Source organism: Mesocricetus auratus, unplaced genomic scaffold (assembly GCF_017639785.1).
Source record: "Mesocricetus auratus isolate SY011 unplaced genomic scaffold, BCM_Maur_2.0 Super-Scaffold_100027, whole genome shotgun sequence".
NCBI lineage: Eukaryota > Metazoa > Chordata > Mammalia > Rodentia > Cricetidae > Mesocricetus > Mesocricetus auratus.
Genome location: NW_024429208.1, coordinates 18,128,459 through 18,153,345, shown reverse-complemented (window position 1 = coordinate 18,153,345; position 24,887 = coordinate 18,128,459). Strand labels below are relative to the sequence as shown.

General features: G+C 44.2%; 1 long non-coding RNA gene across 2 annotated transcripts; it reads right to left on the bottom strand.

Moving 5' to 3' along the window:
- Window positions 1–407: 407 nt before the first annotated feature.
- On the bottom strand, window positions 408–12,136 carry LOC121134337. 2 transcript variants are annotated; one of them, XR_005871423.1, is made up of 3 exons: window positions 11,770–12,136; window positions 11,008–11,134; window positions 408–2,073 (listed from the first exon to the last, which is right to left on the bottom strand). It is a non-coding gene; the product is annotated as an uncharacterized LOC121134337 (long non-coding RNA). The 2 variants fall into 2 exon arrangements; XR_005871422.1 differs by lacking the exon at window positions 11,770–12,136 and having other exon boundaries at window positions 11,008–11,266.
- Between the last annotated feature and the right edge of the window lie 12,751 nt (window positions 12,137–24,887).

The following is a 24,887-nucleotide window of genomic DNA, read 5'->3' as shown; positions in this document are numbered from 1 at the left end:
GGTCTCATCCTGAACCCAGGATGCTGGCCCAGTCATTAATCCCAGCACTTAGGAGGCAAAGGCACGTGGATCTCTGTGAATTCAAGGCCAACCTGACATCTACATAGTGAGTACCAGATCAACCAGAACCACATTGTGTGGTCCTGCTTTAAAAAAAAAGAGAGAAAGAAAAAGAAAAAAGAAAAAGTGGGTGGTGGCAGCTGAGGAATAATATCCAAGGTTGACCTCTGGCCTCTACACACACACATACACACACACACACACACACACACACACACACACACACACACACACACACAAAGTATAGTGGCCCAGGAAACATAGAACTAGGTTGCCTCAAGTTCCATGTTCCCACATGAAAGCAGTTTCATGAGGCTTCATAGTAGCAGAACAAAGAAAGTCATAAATTAAGGCAATTTAAAACTTTTATTGGTGGATGTCTTAGTGTTTCTATTGTTGTGAAGGGACACCATGACCCCAGCGACTCTTATAAAGGGAAACATTTAATTGCAGTGGCTCACTTACAATCCAGAGCTTCAGCCCATTAGCATCATGGAGGGGGAGCCTGGTGCTAGCGAAGGAGCGGAGAGTTCTTCCCTCGTGAATCACAGGCAACAGGAAGTGGTCTGAGACACTGGGCATGACTCGAACAAATTTACAAATCTGAGCCCTCAAAGCCCGCCTCCACAGTGACACACTTCCTCTAACAGGGCCACACTTTCCAATAGTGCCACTCCCTTTGGAGGCCATTTTCTTTCAAACCACTACTGTGACTACATCAGGGAAGTCATGACAGCAAGATGGTGGATTTCTGGGCTGGAGAGATGGCTCAGTTATTAAGAGTACTGATCGCCCTTCCCAAGTACCCCGGTTCAGTTCCCAGCACACACAGGGCAGCTGACTGCCTGTAACTCCAGTTCTAGGAGATCCAACATCCTCACACAGACATACATGGAGGCAAAACACCAATACATATGGGAGAGAAAAAAGCAAGTCTCAAGCAGAGCATGGTGGTGCACACTTTTAGTCCCTGGGCCTGGGCAGCCTTAGGAGGTATATCTTTGTGACTTCAAGGCCACCCTGGTCTACCTACAAAACTCTACACAATGAGATCTTGTTTCAAAACAAAACAACAACAACAAAAAATGACGGATCTCCTATAGGCGCCATAGTCTCTCTGATGAGATTCTTAGTTTTTTGGCTGTTAAATTCCAAAGGGTTTTGAAAGGTTTCTCTATCCGGATATTAAGTCTCTCTGCTGATTCGATGAATCAGATTAGACTGAATTAGAAGTCTAGGTTTAATGATTAAAACAACTCCTGGATGGTGGTGGTGGGGAGAAAACCATGTGTATGGGGCAGGGGGAGCGTGCCTTAAATAGCTTGTAGGCATGGTCTTGAGCATCTCCTGGGGAGGAGCCGCCAGTGGTCGGCTTTCTCAGGGGCAAGATCTGGAATGGGAGGAGTACGGTTGAGTGTAGCTTCCCAACAGTTTCTGTTGTTTTTGAGACAGGGTTTCTCTGTAGGTTTGGCGACTGTCCTGGAACTCTCTTTGGAGACCAGACTGGCCTTGAACTCACAGAGATCCACCTGCCTCTGCTTCCTGAATGCTGGGATTAAAAATGTGTGCCACCTCCGCCCAGCCCCAACAGTTTTTATCTGTTAGTTACAAGATGTTAATTCCAAAATCGAGGTAGGCAAGGGATAGGTGTCCAGGAAGCAAGCTGGCTGCAACACTGACGTTCTAATCAGTCCATCAGTCTTTGGAGACACAGTTTCTTCCCGAAAGTTCTTGTTCACAGGACAAAACAGCACAGTCTTTTGTTTCTTGCTCACACAAGGTGCTCCATGGAATCAGCAAATCTGCTCCACCCAGCTGCGGAAGGGCTGGGCTACCGAAATCTCCATCAGGTCACAGTTGCCTTGATGGAAACACAAGACCAGGGAGGGGTCATGGAAGGAGAGGGAGGCGCTGTGAAGTCCCACGTGGGCCACTTCAGCTCCCATTTCATCAGTCAGGATGAATCCCTTGGCTCGTAAGCACCGGAGGTGGAGGAGTTCTTGTCACTTGTGCCTGGAAGGGGAAAGACACTGGATGTGGAAATAATTACTGCCACATCCCTTTCTCAGTGATCTGGAACTTTGGATGATTTCCTGGAACAATGTAAGGCTAGAAAGAAACAGCCCTCGAGAGGCAAAGCTAAGGCTGCAACAACAGGAGGTGTAAGTCACGCACTGAGGTTCCCATGCCAAGGCTGGGGTGTATGAGCAAGGAGCGTCAGGGAGCTGGAAACAGATAAGAAAGCAAGGGGCAGAGACCTTAGAAAGTTCTCGTGCAGCCAAGACCAACCTCTCATAAGGTTTGCTTTGTTTGCACACCAAGTGACACTTTTGCCTCAGGGACTATTGAATATATCGACTGATATCTGACACCACCTCTACCTGTCCTCCACAGCCTGTGGTCCTTGCGTCACAGGAAATAGATACATCTGAGGGTTTCATAGAAATATGCATTCCTAGGTCTCACCCAAGAGTTTATAGATTAGAAGCCCTGACAGTCAGGACCGGGGAGATGGCTCCTTCAGTTGAGTACTTATAGTGCAAGTACAAGGACATGAGTTCAGATCCCAGGCACTCAGAGACATCCCAAGTCCTGAATAAGTGGAGACAGGCAGATCCCTAGAACTCTCTAGCTAGTCAGCCTAGTCATATCAGTGAGCTCCAGGTTCAATAAGAGCCTGTCTCAAAAAGTAAGATGGAGAATGACAGTGGAAGACATGTGGCATTGACCTCTGGCTTCCTCATATATGTGTACATACATTTGCACATATGCCACATAAAACACCATACACGTAGACATCGTATCCAATACCACACACAAAACAGAATCTCTGAAAACCCAGGATATTGGTTCATAATAAGGTCTCCTAGGGGATTCTCCTGCAGTGTAGACTTTGGGACCTGGTTTTAGATTTTCCACGACCCAGGGTGACTCTGAGATCTGTCCTGGGTTTGGGTCCTAGGTGAAGAATACCTGTAGCAGCTCATGGTCAGATAATCTGTCCTAGGACCCTAGGGGCAGGTAGTGAGGGAAGGGGAAGGCTATGCGGGGACTGTCTTCAGTGAGGAAGACTTGGAGGCATGGACACTGGGCTGATTTTGAGATCCTGTCAACCAATCCTGGGGAGGATTGCTAGAACACAGTAGCTTTGAGAACGACAGCTTATAGGTAGGTAGCTACCGGATTGGAAACAGCAGGGATGGAGAAGAAAGAGCTCATCCCCTGTTGTGAGCTTCTAATACCTTGTTTATAATCCCGGCTTAATTCTCTCCCATTTGTGCTGAGCCTAGGAGAAAGAGCTGCTAACAACTACCATATGGACGGAGTCCACCCCTCCATATACTTAAAACTGTTGCAGGTGGTGGTGCCATGCTCTTTAATCTCAGCACTCAGGAGGGAGAGGTAGGCCAATCTCTGTGAGTTTGAAACTAGCCTGGTCTGCAGAGCTAGTTCCAGGACAACCGAGGCCACACAGTGAAACCCTGTCTCAAAAAATCCCAAAAAAGAAAACAAACAAAAAAAAGGCACTCCTTCCTGTACTATTATTTGCCAACCTAAGATTCCCAATGTCCATTTTGTTTGGGTATTAGCATTTCAAACGAAATTTCTAGAAGAGGGGATTTTATCAGCTCGTTCATCATTCATTTTTATGAGCTGTGGTTGTTCAAACTTTCTGGCATACACACTCTGCCTTCCTCTCTCTCTCTCTCTCTCTCTCTCTCTCTCTCTCTCTCTCTCTCTCTCTCTCTCTCTCTCTCTCTCTCTCTCTCCTTCCTCTTTATTAAGTACTTTCTAACTGTCATATCATCCCCTGGCTTAGACTTTTCTTTCATTTAAAAAAAATGTTTCCAATAGCATGCCACCTTAAAGTTCACACTAAGGGAAACTATCTAAATGTAAACCAGATAAGTCAAGGGCAAAATAATTTGCAAATATGGAAGAGGATTAGAGCAGGCATATGCTTGTGTTTAAGTGTGTCTGTCCAAACATATGGGGGAGGGGACCCGTGTAGAGATGGGACTACTACTGATGAGCAGAAAAGAATTTTCCAGTTGTTACATAAGCAACTAGAATCCTAGAATGACCTTCAACATCTTTGGCATACAGAATATCCTCGAGTAGACACCTAGAGCTGTAAACAATCGGTGCCAGATGGGTAAAAGAGAAAATCAATCCCATTTACTTCCACTTCATTTGTTTCTGGAGTATAGCAGACAAGTAAAACTAGTCCGCGTGGCGTCTTAGCATCAGGGGGTCTTTATCTTCTCATTTGATAGCAAGGCTGTCTGTGAATATTGGCATCAGAAACATCTCAAAATCTGAGAAAGTGTAGCCTTTTCTGCAGGAAATTAACATTAGAACCAGTGTAGAAAACAGATTGCTTTAAAATCTTACTTTGTGTATCTGTGTATGTGCGCATGTGTGTATGTGGGTGCCCAAAGATGACAGAAGAGGACGTCTGATCTCTCGGGGCTACAGTGACAGGCATTGGTGAATTGTTCGACGTGGGTACTGGGATCTGAAATTTAGTGGGTACTGAGGAGTAACCCCCGAGCCTCCTCTTCTTTCATCCCTCCTTCCCTTGATTTTCCACCTCCGCTTTGAGACAGGGTTCTCACTCTGTAGGCCTGAGTGGACTTGAACTTGTTATGTAGACCAGAAAGGCTTAGCTCTTGTGGTGATCCTCTGGCCTCTGCTTCTTATATGATGGCATTAAAGGCATCGTTTCAAACAAATAAAAAGGTAATTACACACACACACACACACATTATAGAAGATCCCCAAAACAAAAAGCAGTCCTACTATGTTAAATAGCAACCTCTCACTTAATGTGACTTTTCCCCCTTCTGTGAAAGTTGTCATTTTCAGTTTGCCATCTCATCCATTGCGTTGATAAGTACCTATAGCTGAATTGTCTTTCTAATAAAGGGCAATGAGTCCTCTTCATGCAAATGGCAGAGCCCTAGTTGGCTGGAACTCTGCGGTCTTGATGAGCTGTCATGTGGATCTGACCATGTTTGGAGAACGACCAAATTAAGGCAGAAAAGACCACAAGGAAAGTTCTTGGCAGAATCAGATGAGAAAATAGAGTTCATGAACTCCCAGTGGTGATGTAATCTTTAATCTTTGCCCCTGTCCCTTGTTTTAGGAACCCTATGGGAATTTGTTTTTTTTTTAAAGATTGATTTATTTATTTTTTATGTATGCATATGAGCATTTTGCCTGCATGTATACCTGGGCAGTATGTGACCACTGGATGACTGAGTCAATCTGTGGGGTCTGGGAATCTTTTTTCTGATGTAGAACATTTTAGATCTTTGTACGTTTTTGGGTTTTTTTCCCATGACTAATGTGATGGTAGAATAAGTTTCTCACTAGAAGCCAGAGACTTATGTCTTTTTTTAAAAAAGTAAATTAGTAAAAATACTTTTTTTGTAGAAATACTTTTTTATAATGGAAAATATTAATAACTTCTTTCGATCTCCATCCAGCTTCGAGAATCCCAAACACATGAAGATGGATACAGAAATCCACAAGTGGTCAAAAGGTAGTGAACAACTGACCATGGGCTTCCCATCCCCAGCTGATACATCTGCAGCACAACCCCTATCTCTAAGGCTCAGGGAGCATCAAAGAAGACCAGAATAAAAATGACTGACTGAAAGAGAGAGAGAGAGAGAGACAGAGAGACAGAGAGACAGAGAGACAGAGAGAGAAACAGAGAGACAGAGAGACAGAGAGAGAGACAGAGAGACAGAGAGACAGAGAGAAGGGGCTGGAAAGATGGCTCAGTGGTTAAGAGCATTGGCTGTTCTTCCAAAGGACCCAGGTTTAATTCCCAGCACCTACATAGTAGCTCACAACAGTCTGTAACTCTAGTTCCAGGGGAATCTCACACAATATACAGACATGCACACAGCAAAACATCTATACACTAAAAATTTTAAAAATGTTTAAGAAAACAGATATGAATTAGAGAAGGTAAGGAGAAGGTGGTAGATTGGGGGAAGGATTGGAGGGGCAAATACAATAAAAATAGTCAAAGAATGAATACTATTATATTCTTTAAAAATCCTATCTCGCCGGGTGGTGGTGGCACACGGGCACACGCCTTTAATCCCAGCACTGGGGAGTCAGAGGCAGGCAGATCTCTGTGAGTTCGAGGCCAGGCTGGTCCAACAGCCTCCAAAACAACACAGAGAAACCCTGTCTCATAAAACCAAAAACAAATCCTATCTCATTTCATTTATATTCTCTTGACTTCTTTTCTTCCCCCTAACAATTTATAAGCAAGCCATATATATTACATTGTTTCATTCATAGTTTATCACGTGTCCCTGAAATTAGGTCATTATTTTTCCCCAGTAGATACAGACTGGATTTTTTCCTAAATGCAGTCATGTGGCTCTAAGACATTCTTTGACTTTTAGGTTTTTTTTTTAATTTTTAAAGATCATTTTTATTATTTTTAGTTAAGTACAGCTGTGTGTCCTTGTGTGTATTTGTGCGCATGAGTACAAGTGACTGAGGAGGCCAGAGGCTTCGCATCCTCTGGAGCTGGAGTTACAGATGGTCGTGAGCTGCCATGTGGTCCTGGGAATCAAACCCAGTTCCTTTACAAGAGCAGCCAGTGCTCTTAACCACTGAGCTGTCATCTCTCCAGTGTCAGGTTTGTTTGTCTTGATAGGGGTGTTTGATTTGTCTTAGAGATTTCCATCTGAGGCACAGTCTGTCTCTTTAATCATGCTGGCAGATGTCTAGATACTTCGATTCAGAATTGAAACATGGTGATAGCATAATTCTATTACTGCTTCATTTATGACACAAACTAAGCTCCCTTATTTCCTAGACAGCTCCCAGAAGTGCAGTTCACAAAGCAAAGGCAAGATTCGTGCTTACTTAAAAAATTTTTTTAAAGGCTACTAATATTTTCATATATATCGACCAATTGGTTGGCTTTTCAGTAACATTATGAACATATCTTGTGAGGGCTGGAAAGATGTCTCAGTGGTTAAGGGAACTTACTACCCTTGCAGAAGACTGGAGTTTGAATCCAAGCATCCATGTGGTGGCTCACAGCCATCTGTAACTCCAGTTCCAAAGGAAATAATGGCTCTCTGACCTCCATAAACTCCTGCACGCACACATAAAATAATATACGTGTGTGTATACACACACACACACATATATGCATGCACGCATATCTTGTGTATTTCAATCTGTTCTAGTTATTTTTCTTATTGCTTCTCCAGTCGACTCATCTTTTGCCAGTGGGAGGTGCTTCAAATTGGCCACTGAATCCTTCTGATGTGGTCCTTGTAAGCCTTTATATAGTTTATATCTGATCTGGCAAGATAATCTTAACATACCATGTCTCAATCTGGACTCGGAATTGGCCACCTTACTAGGGACCTCTCCATGGGAAGTAGTGTCTGAGATGACAGCCTGATCACTGCATGTTCACTGACACCAGTTGGGACATTATTTTTAGGCCTTAGAGCAGACAGAGAAAGAAATGTTTTTAAGATAGAACATATTCCTAGCACAGAGAAGAGGAGCACTGGAGATGTCCAGTGTCTGGGTCTACTGAGCCATTTGTAAAAGGATGGAACAAGAGGGACCACTCACACAGCATCAGCATGGAAGGACAGCATCGGTGAGTGTCGTTTGCACTGAGCATCTGGTGGATGGTGAATTTCCAGATAGAATCGCAACAGGTCAGAGGTGACAACAGGCATTTACTTGGTTTCTCTTTCTTTATTTCTTAGACAAGGTCTTACTGTGTAGCCCTGGCTGGCCTGGAACTTGCTATGTAGACAAGATGGCCTTGGTCACAAATATCAGCCTACCTCTGTCTCCCAAGTGACAGGATTAAAGGCATGCACCACCAATTCTTTGTTTTTTTATTTAGTTGTGCTTATATGTATGGGTGTTTTGCCTGCATATTTGTCTATGTCCCACGTGTGTGTCTAGTGCTAGAGGAAGCCATAAGAGGCTCCCCTGACACTGGAGTTACAGACAGTTGTGAGCTACCACGCTGGTGCTAGGAATTGAACCTTGCTCCTCTGGAAAAGCAGCTAGTATTCTTAACCACGGAGCCATCTCTCCAGCCCCTATTTCTTTGGTGTGTTTTTGTTTTGCTTTGTTTGGTTTTTGAGCAGTTTTTGTCGTTATTCGGTTTTGAGAGAGAGAGAGAGTCTCACTATGTAGCTGCGGCTGACCTGGAACTCAGTATGTAGAATATCTGGGCCAAGAGCCGGAATCAAAAGTATGCACTACCACCCGCCGCCATGGCATTTTTATCTGAGACACCAAGAAGTGGTAAAAGTGGTGTGGGAACACGAGAGTAGTTGATTTGATGCAAAAACAAGCAAGCAAGCAAGCAACAAAACAAGAAATCTATCTACTGTGCGTGAAGCTTCTGCCAAGGTCGAACTGCTTCTTGGAGAACCCAGCTCACACCTTTATACACAGCATCGCATCCTGCAGCAGCTCCCAAAGTGCCCGGAACAGGAAGGGAAGAGAAAGGCTGCTCAGAGGTCCTGTTCAAGCCTTCGTCTCCCCCGCCTTGACCTTCAATAAACTTTTCGAGTAGAATAAAATGATTGTCGTCTTCTGGAACGTTTTCTGGCCGACGTTTTCTTTAGCATTCTCCTTGGAGCCTACTACAGGTTCATGAGGCTTGTAATGATGAGCACTAAAGAGCCCACTGGGTCATGTCAGTGCTCAGCCTTTAATAGCATTTTGACCCGTGAAGAGTCACGGTGTCCCTTGGCAGCATTTTGAAACCAGTGGAGCAGGTCCCAACACGGGCAAGTAAGTGTGGAGATCCAAGAACCAAAAGAGTGCATTAGAACATAGGAGTGAGGTGGCAGCTTTATTTCTCTAAGGAGGGGATGTTCCCATGCCCACTGAATTACGGCATCTGCGGCACAGTCACAAATGAGATATCAAAGGTGACAAAAAAGCACAAAGACTATAAGCATCACCTGATACACTCCAGTATGGACACTTTTTCCTGTATGGACACTCTTTTTCCTTTGCCTCTGGGACACTGAGTCCTACTTATGGCTTCCCAGAGCTGATTGGTCAACACCACGATCATCCCAAATGTCGTCTTCTGGCAGACAGTCTACACCTGGAGCAGGGTTGCAGGATCTTTCCCCTACACTCCATACCTTAGAGGAGGGAGTTGGCCCTGGGTGACTCTTGGCCTGGCCTCTGTCAGTGACCAAGGTCCAGTGACCACTGTCTGACCAAAGAATGGGCCTTCCCAGGCAGCAGAATCAGCCCAAATAAACATGGAAAATAGAGGTACAGTGCACTGCAAGCTCAGTGGTGAATGTATAATAAACGCTTTTCTCTAGTGCCTGATGGCAGAGAGTACAATAAATAAATAAAATCCAACCGAGACTGTTTCCATGTTATGACTGTGGAATTGGAGATAATTCCATTAATCAGCCATCCAGAGAGTTGTGTCTCCTTGGTGTTCTGACCCAGAAGTGGGTATCTCTCTCCATGACTTTCAGAGTCCTTTGGTGATAAGAGATTTCTGGTGTTGGGAAATATAAATCTAAGTTTTATTACTGAATTTTCTGGCAGCAAATCCACGAAAGCCTCTGGGTGTCATTTCACTGTGTCATCACCTGACATTTAAGGATGGTTGAAGGACTCGGGAGGAATTAAAAAAGGAAAAAAAAAGTATCATTGTTTTAGTTTTGAAACATATTTGTAAGTAAACCAACTCATTAGAATTCAAAGGGAGTGCTAAGATTCAGCCCTTAGACTGCAACCTTTTGCAGACTGCACCGTGCTCTTCTTTTTCCTGTCACATTTAAAATTACTACCCGGTTCTGGGGCCAGTGAGATGGCTCTGTGGGTGGAGATACCCGCTTGCAAAATGATGGCCTCAGTTGCAGCTCTAGGACCCACATTGGAGGAGAGAACTAACTACTTCAAGTTGTCCTCTGATCTAAACACACACACACACACACACACACACACACACACACACACATTTGATCATACCCCCAAATAAATAAAATGTTAAAAAAAATACACTGCTTTAGCTGGGCAGTGGTGGCGCATGCCTTGAATCCCAGCACTTGAGAGGCAGAGGCAGGCGGATCTCTCTCAGTTCAAGACCAGCCTGGTCTATAAGAGTTAGTTCCAGGACAGCCTCCAAAGCCAAAGCCACAAAGAAACCCTGTCTGGAAAAATCATTTATCGACCATGTGATCTTAAGCTTTCTGAACTTTAATTCCTTCCTCAAATAAAGGTGAGATTAGAGAATGAAACAGAAAACTCGATTTGTAAGCTAACTTTCTCCTCTGCTCTAATGACATCCAACCTTAGGACCAAAAGAAAGGGAGGCCGAATGTACACATGTTGTTAAATATGTTCATGGAACATACAATAAAGTTCTTCACAACAGCCCACCAACTACCTTCATTCTCTCAGCATGTATTTTGATAATTAGCATGCTCTAGGAGGGTCTCCAGTGTGATAATAGATGTGACTCACTCACACAAAGGCCTACCACAAAGCATTTCTCAGCTACAATCCATTGCTCGAAATCACCCGTTGAGCTTTACTTGACGTCACTTAAGAAGCAGACGAGGGTTTTTGGCTTGTGTGTTTTTTCTTTCTTTCTTTTTTTTTTTAGGGTATGGAAATTGTGTTTTCATACTATATGAAACACAATTATATGGAACACTCTCCCACGGAGTCAAAACCACTTCATAGGACATAACTAATAACATTATATATCTACCAGGCAATCTTTGTATGCGTGGACAAAATTATCTGAAGGGCAGAAAACAATGGACTTAAACTCCAGGATACCCTGTATGTCACTAAGGAGGGAAGGGAAGGAAAGCACATTCTGTCCGTCCCCTGAGTAAAGACATCAATCCATCCCCTGATCTCATATTTGATGCCACCTACCTTGTCTGCCCACTGCATCCCTCAGGCGGGATCTGGGAAACCATTTGAAAGATCAGGAGTGATATTATCTGCAGGGCCACACTTCAGTTCCGTTTGTATTGTATTTCCGTAGAAGGCTGGATCAAGCCTACCAAGGAAGGAGACATGTCATTGTCCTTAGCCATCAGACCAGCGGACTTCCTGCCAAATGGATGTGACCAGAGGCCAAGGGGAGCCTTCCGAGCAGGAAGGCAGCAGAGGGCACGATGACACCAGCTCTCTTTACAGGCTTGTGCTTGATTAACAGCGCTGCTGGAGATTTAAAAAAAGAGGGTGACTTCGACGATGATGTCATCCACTTAGCAGTAAGAAGCAGCTTGCAGCCGTACCTGCAGTCAGATCAAGGTCACAGTGCACAAGGCAGGCAGATATTCAGTTACAAGTGAAATCTCACTCTTTCCCCTCCGCTATTTAACTTGGGTAAAAATTTGAAGCTGTTCTATGTCTATAAATTCCAACTGCTTTACACTTTACACTTTTTGAGTTAATGAACTTGAATTTTCAAGGAAAGAAATGATTTCATTTTATTTTATCTTATTTCTTTGTTTGAGACAAGGTCTCAAGCAGTCCTAATTTACTGCCTAGCCTAGGACGACCTTGAGTTCCTACCTACAGCTTTCAGGTGCTGGGAACAAAGGTGCGCCACCATCACTGGATAAAAAGTGATTGTTTATTTTACTATATTCATTGATTTGTTCAATAAATATTTGTTTGCAAGCCTACCATGTGTTCATCTCCACTTTGTCACACCTCTTCCACCTTCCAAACCTGGGTGTTTTAGACGAAGCTGGGTGAGATCATGCTTTATGGATCATGTGACAGATGTCCTAGGATGACAACTATATACTGAGCACGTAGGTGCTGCTTTGGATGGTTTGAAGGAGTCTTCTAAAGCTCCTGCATTGCACATCTAATCCTTCAAGAGATGAACAACACAGGAGGTCTCTGTTCTTAAGGATTCGTGTGCTTAAAGCAGGAGTGGATGTGGTGTGCAAAATGGATTTGTCAGTTTAGCAGGATGGCTCAACAGAGAAAGGAACTTGCTGCCAAGCCTGACAGCATGAGATGGATATGCCAGGACCCACATGGTAGAAGGAGAAAACCAACTCCTGAAGGTTGTCCTCTGACCACCACATAGCTGGTGTGGCTTGTGCTTGTGTTTTAGCTCACAGTTCCATGTCACAATCCATCACTGAGGGAAACAGAGCACGGAACTCAAACAGGGCAGAATCCTGGAGGCAGCAGCTGATGCAGAAGCCACGGAGGAGTACTGCTTACCGACTTGCTCTTCGTGGTTTTCTCAGTCTGCTTTCTGGCAAAACCCAGGGGCACCTGTCCATGAGTGGCACCGCCCATAGTGAGATGGGCCCCCCACATCAGTCATAAGTCAAGGTAATGTAACACAGGCTTGCCCAAATGCCAGTCTATTAGGGATATTTTCTCAGTTGATGTCCCCTCTTTCCAAATGGCTCTAGTTCACATCAAATTAACATTAAAAACTAGTCAGCAACATCTACACAGCCAGCTAGCTGAGATTTCCCCTTCCTTACTGTAGTTGTAGGTAAGTCATGGAACCCTGGGTTTAATCTCCAGCACCACAGAAAGCCAGATATTGTGGGACAATCAATCCTATGATCCCAGTACTGGAGATCAAGAAGTTCAAGGCCATCCTTGGGTTCATAGCCAGTTTGAGGCTAATCAGGGACACATGAGAGCCTGTTTTTATTTTTGTTTGTTGTTAAAAGGAGAAAAAGTCTTGAGGTATAGTGGTGCACTACTTTAATCCCAGCATTTAGGAGACAGAGGCAGGCAGAGATCTATGAAGTTTTTAAGGCCAGCCTGGGGTACTTAGGGAATTCAAGTACAGCCAGGGCTATACAGTAGTAAAACCCGTTATCTCTATTAGTCTCAAAACAATGTCAAGAGGTTAATGATGCCTTTTGAAGAAGACAATGAAACTCAGAGGTGGTTGGTCTGTAACAAGTGCTTGCTGTATATAGATCACCCACTAAGGAAACGGCTATTCTAGAGAAGAAAAAAGAGAGAGAGACCTGGTCCTTTGGTAAGCCTGGTTCTTTAAAATCTTCCAATAGAGTGAATTAAGGCCAAAGATCAGTAAATAAGACGTCTCCCTTTCTTACCCCATTGCTCAGTAATGCCCAAACCTGTTGAAGGTTGAGTATTGCTGAGCTGAAGTCTTGCATTTACTTCCATGAGTGTGTTAAATAAAGCCTGTGAGATTAAAGTGAAATCAAGTTCATTGGGAGGTCTCCTTTTTAATTAGTTTGTTCTGGGATTTCACAACCTCCCTGGAAGCAGCTCTACATTCCATCGCAAAGCACCTTGAAGCTGGGATGGAGGACCCTTGTGTGATTCTGTTTAGCTTTGAGGGTTGGTGTAATTTTAAGGCATAGCATCATGACTGGCTTGTGATAATGTCTCATGGTGTTAGCTTGGAGGACACATTAAAAATTAAAGGGCTATTTAAAAAGTCAACTCCATGACACATTGCTATGTAGGTCAGTGAATAAATACAGGAGAATACAAATGGGCAAAGATGTTCTTTTTGCCAGGCCTGATTCATTCCTGGATTTGGGTCAGTCCTCCTTAACAACTTTTATGACCTTTCTTGACACTCAAGGTGAGAAATTCAGAATTGAGAGGTAAAAACATAAGAACAAACCTTGAATCATTTAGTGTGAATCTGATTTAAGTTTATTCTGCTTAAGTGGAGTTTCCTTATTAGTAAAGTGAGTGAGCTGGACCCCACTCCAGAACTTTCAGAAAGAACCTATCTCTTAAGCTGAGTCTGATGGCATACAACCTGGAGAGTGGCAAAGGCAGGTAAATCCTTGTGAGTTAGAGGATAGTCTGGTCTATATTGCAAGTTCCAGGCCGCCCAGGGCTGCATAGTGAAGACTCTGTCTCAAAAATAAGCAAATGAATAGAATTCAGGTTAAAACATTAGACCAATATCTAAGCACTTTGTTTGGGCAGTTTTGGCTGAAACAGGGAGGCTCATTCTCTCTGATAATTACACCTCAAGGGCTCAGTGACATGGTGGTGTTTGCTGTTTTGCTCTTTCTTTCTTTCTTTTTTTCTTTCTTTCTTTCTTTCTTTCTTTCTTCTTTCTTTCGTTCTTTCTCTCTCTCCCCCTTTAAAGAGTATTTACTTATTTTTATTTTACATGTATAAGTTTTCCCTGTACGTATGTATTTATGTAATGTATGTATGTATGTATGTATGTATGTATGTATGTATGTGTACCATGTGCACACCTACTGCCTTTGGAGGTCAGACCCCTGGAACTGGAGTTGCAGAGAGTCACGACCTACATATAGATGCTGGGCATTGAACCCCAGTCCTATGGGAGAGCAGCCAATGCTCTTTACCTCTGAAGAATCTCTCCAGCTCCACTGGTTTCTTGAGATACTGAATTGCATGATGAATGGGAGATGGAGTGGAGAAAACTCCAAGAGAAAACTAAGCCCTGAGCTAGAAGATTCTTGTATCCATCACTCAGGTAAAGACCATTGATATAGATTAAGATGCTAGTGCTACAAGCCCAGAGAACCTAGGTAACAAAGCGGACCCTGAGAGAGACATGCATGGATCCTCCTAGGAAAGGGAAAAAAGACAAGATCTCCTGAGTGAATTGGGAGTGTGGGGTGCCGGGGGAGGGAGGAGTGGGAGAGGGAAGAAGGGGAGGGGAGTGGGGGAAAATGTATAGCTCAGTTTTTTAAAAAAGGTTGCTAGTGATAGCGATAATGGAGGCACAAGAATTTGAGCCAAACCTTGGTGTCAAATGGAGAAAACGCGCTGCTGCTGAATCCCGTTTTGTGTTCAGGGAAAGAGAAAATCAAAGGCATTCTTCAGGTCTTCATCAGAGCTACTGATCAGGATGTTGAGGATTAGTATATGAGAGGGCTAGATTGATTTCCCTTTTCTTTTCCCTTCTTGTCCTCTTCTTCTCCTCCTCCTTTTTGAGACAGGGTCTCATGTAACCCGGGCTAGCTTTGGCTTCAAATCTGATATGTAACTCCCAGTGACCTTGAACGTGTGAGCTTCCTTGCCACCGCCTCTCCAAGTTCCCGTTTACAACGTGCTGGGGATTGAACTCAGGGCTGCACCAACACTAGGCAAGCAAGCACTCTACCACCTGGGCCATATCCCCAGCCCCTAGCTGTCAGTCATCCAGCTGAAGCTGGCTATTCAAATCAGAATTGGGGGCTGAGGGCTCAGCCACTTTGAGCATGTAGACTCTCAGCACACACTGGAATCCCTATTCTCGCCCTTGTGGCTCCAGAAGAGTTGAGGTGTCTGCAGGATAAGAGTCCTCACACATGAGTGTTTGAGGCATAGACAGCAGGGCTGGTATTTCCTGTTTCTGGCTATCTACTTGCGTGCAAACTCCAGGACCTCTTGGAAGGAAACACTTGTCTCGGAATTCTGAGGGTGGCTGCAGGGAGCATCCAGATCCTTCTCTGATGGAGGCTCTGGGTGCTGTACAAATACCCTGAGAGCTTGGAGTTTTCATAATGAGTCCCGTCTCCTTCTCTTCCTGTGCTGGAAGGTGGGGGAAGCTGTCAGATCACCCGCACAGCAGTGCATTTGCTTCCCAGTCATTTGAATGACTAAAATTCACACATCAGGCCGGGCTTCGATGGTGGTGCACGCCTTTAACCCCAGCACTCAGGAGGCAGAGGCAGGCGGATCTCTGTGAGTTCGAGGCCAGCCTGGTCTACAAGAGCTGGCTCCAGGACAGCCTCCAAAGAAATACAGAGAAACTCTGTCTCGAAAAACAAAACAAAACAATTCACACATCAGCCTACTCCTCATGCAAGATTGTCCCCGGTGAGCATCATCTCCATCTATGTCATTCAGAGTCTCTTTCTGCATTATATCAGGGCGGAAGCTGCTACAAAGCACCCCAGAGTTACTGACAAGCATGGATGGGGTCACTTCTAGGGCTTATGTCCTGCTGGCATGTCAGCTTATATTCAGTGGTTGCTGGCCAAAAGAGGACACCATATTGGGAAAACACTCAAACAATTCTGCAAAGCAATGTGTGGGCCAGGCTTGGTGGCACACCCTTTCAGTCCCAGCAACTCCAGAGGCTGAGGCAGGAGGATCTCTGTGAGTCTGAGGTCAACCTGTCCTACAAATCAAGTTTCAGAATAGCCATGGCTGTCTGACAAAGAAACTTTCTCTGGAAAAAAACAAAAACAGAGTGATTGTGGAGAGGACCAGAGACATTTTGCTCACAGTATGAAGAAGCCCCTTGGCAATGGCTCTCCCAACCTTCATCGTTCTTCCTACAGCTTCAGCTCCAATCACATTATAACCTGAGTCTGGCCAGAACCACCCACCCACACTGCAGAGTTAGTTCTCAACACAGAAAAACTGCAAAGTATAAATGGTTGCTCACTGGGAAAGTAGAGGGGAAAGAATCAGAAGTTCAAGGTCATCCTCAGTTATATAGGAGATTGGGGTCAGCCTGGGACACATGAGATGCTGTCTTAAAAAAAAGTTTTTGTTTTTTTTAAGTAAAGAAACAAATGAAGATGAAGGAATGTTACTATATTTGGGATGATTTACTGGGTAACAACACATAACTAATTCATCCTTAAAGAGAGCAATACTGTTTCTATGAACAAATTTATTGCTAGTAGTCACTGTTTGGGAATGTCAAAAGAAAGGAAAATCAACTTACTCAAGGCTGGCAAGATGGTTCAGTGGTAGAGGTGTTTGATGACAAGCCTGATGACTTGAGTTTCCTCTCTCTCTCTCTCTCTCTCTCTCTCTCTCTCTCTCTCTCTCTCTCTCTCTCTCTCTCTCTCTCTCTCTCTCTCTCTCTCTCGTTTTTCTGTAGCTTTGGCTATCCTAGAACTTGCTCTGTAGACCATGCTGGCCTCGATCTCACAGAAACCCTCCTGCCTCTGCTTCCTGAGTTCTGGGATTAACTGAGTTTGACCTCCTAAAGTGGTAGAAGGTGAGGACCAACTCCTGTAAGTTGTCCTCTGACCTTCACATGAGTGTTGAAATTTTTTAAAAAATTGCAAAGATAAGTCACACCATACAATAAGACTCACATAGGAGGTTTTTTGGAAGAGGAGAGAGAAGGGGCAGAAAAGTGGGTAAAGACTGGTCCCTGGGGACAAGAGTGGTAGAAGAGAAAGAGAGAGAGAAAGAGGAAGAGAGGGAGGAAGAGAGAAAAAGATAGGAGGTGGGCAGGGCCCTTTTAAAAGGGAACATAGTGAATGTGCACAGGTGGTGCTCTTAGTGGCTGCTGCTGAGTACATATCCTATCAGAACCCCAAGGACAGGCCAGTATAGATGCCTGAATACTAACAATGAATGCCACACACACACACACACACACACACACACACACACACACACACACACAAACACCAACCAATAACATTTCTTTTAGGGAGACAGAATCTCACTATGGTTGGTCTGGAATTCTCTAAGTAGAATGGCCTGGCCTCAAACTCAGAGCTCTGCCTGCTTCTGTCTGCCAAGTGCTAGGATTAAAGGGGTGTGTTCCCCACACCACATCGATAAATTCTTTTATTATTTATATATTTGTTCATTCATTCATTCACATACTTTTTTATTGCTTTTTCCAGACAGGGTTTCTCTGTGTAGCTTCTGGAGCCTGTCCTGGAACTTGCTCTGTGGACCACGCTGGCCCTTGAACTCATGGAGGTCTGCCTACCTCTGCCTTCTGAGTGCTGAGATTAAAGGTGTGTGCCACCACAAATATTTTCTTTTAAAAGAAGCAACATCCCTGTGAGTTTTCCAGGAAAAAAATTATTTATTTTTTAAAAGACTTATTTTACTTTTAATTATGTGTATGTATGTGGGTGGTGTTGGGGGGTCCCTAAGGACAGGTGGGCGCAGTATGGGCTCTGAACTGCTGAGCCATCTCTCCTGCCTCTAGAAAGACCAGATTTAAACAAAGAAGCCATGGGAGTCCCAATCTCTGTGTTAAGACTGTGATTAAAAACAAACTTTAAGACAGTTTGTAGATGAAGAGTTTAGTCATTGATGGTAGTTTCCAAACTCAACCTACATGACAAAACACAAGACATGTTTTGGATTTGTTATTTTCCTTCCACAGACAGTTCTGGAGTTCAGGGGAAGGAACTCTGGTATTTCCCTTGCACCAAAGAGACTGAATTTTGCAGCCTGATTCATTGGAGGGTAGGAAGTTATGTGATCATGAATTCCAAATGCCAGAGTATTCACAGCCAAAGCCTCCTAAGACCTAACGTCTAATAAAAAAAATTAATGTCTAATCACAATGTGCCAGAAAGTCTTATGACACCCTCCCCCATACTTGCTCATTTCTAACAGGAACCCAAAATAAACAAAATTATACATTATAAACTCATTATTTTCTGTGCAAGTACCCCAAGATATAAAATGTGATCCTCCTGTTGGCAATAGCTGAGAGATCTTGGCCCTGCATGGTGGCACACACCCTTAAGTCCAGCACTAGGGAGGCAGAGGCCGGTGGCTTTCTTCGAGTTTGAAGCCAGCCTGGTCTATAGAGAGAGTTCCAGGCCAGCTGAGGCTACATAGCGAGATCCTCTTTCCAAAACAAACAAATAAAAGACCAAACAATGAAGTGTTTGTGAAGGAATCGTTCGACATTTAAGTGAATCCTTTTGTCTTCCTTAATGCTGTGAGTGCGCGTGGATCTATATGCCGTGCACACACAAGGAGCAGAGGACAGCTTTCATTTCTCTCTTTCTAAGGTGGGGTCTAGGATTGTGCAGTAAGAGCCTTTACCCACTAAACCAGGCCACAGTGTCTACATGGCTCATGAGATTCCTGGTTATTAAATTTTATTTTATATCTTTTGTGTGATTCTTTTTTGTTTTTGTTTAGGTTTTATGACACAAGCTTTCTCTGTGTAACAACCCTGACTGTGCTGGAACTTGCTTTGTAGACAAGGCTGGCCTCGAACTCATAGAGATCAGCCTGCCTCTGCCTCCTGAGTGCTGGGATTTAAGGCATGCGCCACCACTACCTGGCTCCTTTCTGTGATTCTTAAGACCTGTAAGTTCATTTCATTTTTAACAGCTAAGAAAATAGGGCCAGAGTAGTACACCAGCCTTGTTTCTTTGAACAACTCGAAAAGCTGCTTAATATATTTGAAAATAAGAGGGGCTGGTAGTTTTCTGAGGTGAGGGGCAGATGATTTTCTGAGGTCTCTCCCAGCTAAAAATACATTACTTCAAATAATTGGAGTGGGACATGTAAATTTTGGGGTAGGGGGATTCAAGACAGGATTTTTTTCTTTCTTTCTTCTTTCTTTCCTTCCTTCCTTCCTTCCTTCCTTCCTTCCTTCCTTCCTTCCTTCCTTTCTTTTATATGTGCACTGGTGTTTTGCCTGCATGCATGTCTGTATGAGGGTGTCAGATCCACTGGAACTGGAGTTACAGACAGTTGTGAGTCACCATATGGGTGCTGGGACACGAACGATGGTCCCCTGGAGGAGCAGGCAGTGCTCTTAGTCACTGAGCCATCTCTCCAGCCTCATGTAAATCTATTATGTGCTCTGAGCCCCTGTTCCTTTACATGAACTGCCATGAAAGGCAGAACTTGACCTTGGTGAAGAACAGCCTGTGCTATGCCCGCCCTCTGGACCCCTCCAGATGACTGGGGCTTGCAGCTTTGGGCAGTAGACCCAAGACCAAGTCTTCTTCCTAGGAGGTAGCTCAGATACAGCTGTCAGTGTTGGGCTACAAAGGACAGGCCTCATGCCTCCCTTTAGGAAGACTGTGAAGAGCTATCTCAGCCCAAGGCTCCTCCTCGGCAGAAGGCTGAGCCTTTGTATAGAACTGCGTTGGGATCCAAGTACCCCCTCTGCCCAGTCTTGTTCCCTTCCCGCCTTCTAGACGCAGCTTCTGAGAAACTTCTTGCCGACTCTGCCTTAGAGTCTGTTTTTTTGGAACTAAACCATCCTGTTGTAACATGAGGACAAGACAGCAGATAAGAAGTGCTTTGAAAACTGTACAGTTACAGGCAACATTGGATACTGTTTATCACAGTATAATGAGAATTATCTAGAAACTACCTAAATTGAGTTCCTCTATAGTCATTCTAATCATCACAGCCCCAGCAAAGGAGCTTGGGAATTGGTGTCTACACTTTCCCTTTCCGGGTGATGAAAACACCCACTCGGGAAACTAGGAACTTCAGGACTAGCAAGTGGGTCCTCTGGGATCAGGTAGAGGGGAGCTACAGGATAGAAGAAAGTCCTTTTGTCTCTTGCGGCTAGAAACAATGATCAACTGCTCCCAGAAAGGAGCCCACACACACAAGAGCCTGGTCGGTGTGCCTTATATTTGGCTGATGTCTAGCATGCACTGGGGTAGCTCAGGCACATCTCCCCTTCTTCTAAGTTAGAGAACAGGATACTGAAGGTAGGGCCCACTGCAGAAGCTGGGGTAAGCAAGAATTCTGTAAGGGCTGTCAAGTGCCAAAGCTTGCTGAGATAAAGTCAGCCCGGGAGAGGAACTGAAAATTGTGTGGTCAGGGAAGAAGAAAGCAATGGCTGAATGCAGGGATGTTAATACATCTTATTCTTAAAAGTAATTAGCAAGACCTAGATTGATAAATAAGTATGGACCGACTTATATGGACTTTGTGCTGTTTTCATACAGGGTCTCATTATGTAGTCCTGGCTAGCCTGGAACTTGATGTGTAGACCAGGCTGACCTCAAACTCAGAAAGATCTGCTTCCCTCTGCCTCCTGAGTGCTTAGATAAGGACAGATGCCAAGACAACTAACCTAGTTTATACCTTTTGTTTATGTTTCAGAGATAAAGATGTCTAGCCTGTTCACTCTCTCCTGCCCCTGTGGTGGGGACCAAATCTAAGCCCTTGTTCGTGCTAGAGAAAGATAGATATTCAAGTGCCATTCACCCTGGTCTACATGAGACCCTGTTTCAAAAGGAGGGAGATTGGAGGAACGGCTCAGCAGGTGAAGGCACTTGCCTCCAACCCTGCCCATCTATGAACCCGCTGGGTGGGAAGAGAGAACAATGGCTGCAAGCCAACTTCTGACATCCGCACAGTGGAACCTTCATCCCTTGCCCAAACAAATACACCTAAAAACCAAAGCAAAACAAAAACAAAAACAAACTGATACCATGAGATTCTGGTTGGGGGCAAGTATCCCAATAGTTTGACATTTCATTGAAAACAATTTTTGAAAACCCGATTAAAAAAAATAACTACTTACCTACAGCTTAATGATTTAGGTAGAATACCAGTTAAGAATCATATGCAGGAGCAGGGTGTTGGTGGCGCACGCCTTTAATCCCAGCACTTGAGAGGCAGAGGCAGGTGGATCTCTGTGAGTTCGAGGCCACCCTGGTCTACAGAGCGAGTTCCAGGATAGGCTCCAAAACAATACAGAGAAACCCTGTCTCGAAAAACCAAAAAAAAAAAAAAAAAAAAAAAAAAAAGATATGCAAGAGCTAGGCTCAGTGGTTAAGGTCCCTTGTTGCTTTTTTTTTTTTTTTTCGAGACAGGGTTTCTCTGTGTTGTTTTGGAGCCTGTCCTGGAACTCACTCGGTAGACCAGGCTGGTCTCGAACTCACAGTGATCCGCCTGTCTCTGCCTCCCGAGTGCTGGGATTAAAGGTGTGCGCCACCAACGCCCGGCCCTTGTTGCTTTTACAGAGGACCAGAGTTTGGTTCCAGCACCCACATGGTGGCCCTGAACTACTTATAACTCCAGTTCTAGGGGCATCTGAACCCTGCAGCAACCTAGAATACATGTGCATACACACAGGCAAGACACTGGTACACATAAAAAAATTTAAAAATGTGCCACCTTCAAGTCACGGCGGTAACATCTTTAATCTTAGCACTTGGGGGAGGGGCAGAGACAGGGGGAGTCTCTGTGAGTTCAAGGCCAGCCTTCTCTACATAGTAAGCTCCAGGCCATTCAGGGCAAAGGAAAACATGGAAATGAAAGGAAGAAGGAAGAGGAGATGAAGGAAAAAAAGCATAATTTTACTTATCTAAGAATTTATTACATGAAAAGTGTGTGTGTGTGTGTGTGTCTGTGTCTGTGTTATACCCGTGTGTGCCATGACTTCGGTGTGGAGGTCAAAAAAGAACTTTTAGGAACTGTTTCTTTGGATCCTGGGATTGAACTCAGGTCCTCAAACTTGACGGCAAAACTCCTTAATGTACTCAGGCATCTCACCAGTCCATTTTTGAGAATTTAGATAACTGTAGAAATTCACAGAAGAATATTATCAGGATGCCTTCTAAAGTACTAGCTTTGTTCCCCCACGCTGGCTAATTTTTATTATCTTTTTGTATGTTTTAAATTTCCTAAAAGAATGTCAGTTGTTGAGACAGATAGCAAAGCAGTAATGTTAACGATGAGTTTGGCATTGAGTGATCATCTTATAGACTTGGAGGAGTTACTTTAGTCAGAGGAGTGAGAGGTAAGCAGGAGGACATCATAGGAGCCTTGCAGCCACAGCCAAGGCTGAGATCTCATTCTGGAGTTCTGTGGAACAACAGAGAGGGCCGCATCGACAAAAATCCCTCTTGCCTTAGTGACCAGAGGCACCCAGTCCGCTGAGATCATTTTAAAGCTCTGAAGGAAAATCATGGCTCTGATTACTTTGTTCACAGGGAAACAATGTCTTGGGTGCTCTGATTACTTCCCTCTCTCTAGGTCAGAGCCTGATGGGTGCCAAGTTGTTTTTCGTCTTCTGAATTTAATGGTCACCCCCACCCTGAAAGCGCTCCACCTCATCTGAAGCTAGATGAGGTCTCCTATCTAGGGCAAGGCATCACGCCACAGCAAGAGAGTGATAGCACCGAGTTCAGGGACATTTGTTCTCTCTAAGGTCAAACTTCACCAATGGCAAATGGAGGCATTAGACAGGCAGTCAGAGACACACACCCTTCTGTTCTTTCCACTGGTCTGAGTTTCATTTCCTCCTGGTAATCCTTCTAGGGAAATCCCATGGCTGCTGGATGACCTCTTGTGTGACTCCACTACAGCAGCCGGTGGCGACAGTGCCTCTTGCCACATTCCATCTTCCTTATTCTTTGCTCTCTCGTTGCTCTGGCCATCCAGGCTTTTACCTCCTCAGTAGGGCTTCTCTCCTCCTGCGTTTCACAATAGCTGGACTAGGACCACCTTTATGAACGAAGGGATACCATGTTGTCCATGGGGTGGGGGGATGAGTAGAGAATTAGAAGTTACTAGTATCGAGACTATGATATTGGTCTCAATTTAGAGGCTGATCTAATATGTGAGGAGTGACTTAAGCGTGATGTAGAGGACTCTAGCTTAAACAATTCGATGGACACCCGCTTGTCACCCACCACCACTTGTAGCAAATATGAGACCCTCAGTGAATATTTTTGAACAGATGTAGGATGCTTCCATAACTAAATGAAGACTGCAAAAAGATGTACTTGTGTGTTTAGAGACAGGGCCTCATGTGTAGCCCTGGGCTGGCCTAGAACTGGAGACCTTGAACTCACAAAGGTCTGCCTGCCTCTACCTCCCGACTTATGGGATTAAAGATATGTTTTTAGAAACAACCACAAAATAAACAGGCTCTCTCCATGTAGTGCTGCTGTTCTTGAACTCACTATATAAACCAGGCTGGCCTCAAAAAAATTGCGATTGGCCTGCCTCTGCCTCCCTAGTGCTGGCATTAAAGGCATAGTCCAGCATGTCTGGAATAGGTTTTTTCGTAGGTCTCATACATTGACAAACATCAAGGCTCCAGTGCAGGCTTGAGGTTGTAGTTTAATTACAAGATTGCTTCCTGTGTTATTTTTTTTCCATTTTATATGCTATTCACACTTGCTTAGCATATAGAAGGATCTGGATTCCTAGCACCACATTTGCCAGTACTCACAGAGCTCCTGAGGTAGAGGTAGAAAGAGTAAAAGTTCAAGTTAGATAGAAAGTTCAAAGCCAGCAGGGGCTACAGTGATTAAGGGTGGAGGGAGTGAGTGGGGACAGCCAGCCATGCCAGAGTTCAAGTTGATTTTATTTTGGTCGAATTTAAACATGAACTTGGCTGTTGCAAATAACACCAAGGAGTTGCAAACCTGTTCAGCCATCAGTGATTCAAGAGTAACCAGGCACCAGGTGGGCATAATGCTAAATTCTGGACATCTTTCTTCTGAGCTATTGTTATGCAAAGCCACAGCAACAGATAACTAGAGGATCTTCCTGAGATTATCTGGCTCCCTCTCCCCAGGATCCAGGGATGGTCTGGTACCTAGGTTTAGGAAAAGTTCTGGTAGTTATTTCTTTTGTACAGCCAACGTTCAACTACCAAATAACACTATTGTGTTACAGAGATACTAGCCAAGAGAAACTTTCAGAACGAAAAAGCAAGAAGCATCCTTTGTTCAGCTGTAATAAGGGGACGACCTCCTGAAAATCTAGCATTTGTTTGCCTTTTTTTTTTTTGCAATGTTACAGATATTTCAGCTTAAATGGAATTTAATGTTAACCATACACACTAGATTGGAAATAGCTGTACCATAACTATTATGCTCGGTGCTGAAAGTGAGATGGTCTGGAAGCGTATGAAAACACCAATCTTCTAGGAAAACATCAAAAAACTCAAGTTATAGCTGGCGGTGGGGGTCTTTGATCCCAGTATTTGGGAGGCAGATCGAGGTCAGCCTGGTCCACCAGAACAAATCCAGGCCGGCCAGGACTACCCAGAGCAATTCTATCTTGAAAAACCAAACCGAAACAACAAAAGACCTATCAAGCTATAATGTCAACAAGCAAGGAAAGTTAGGGCTCTAACTCCA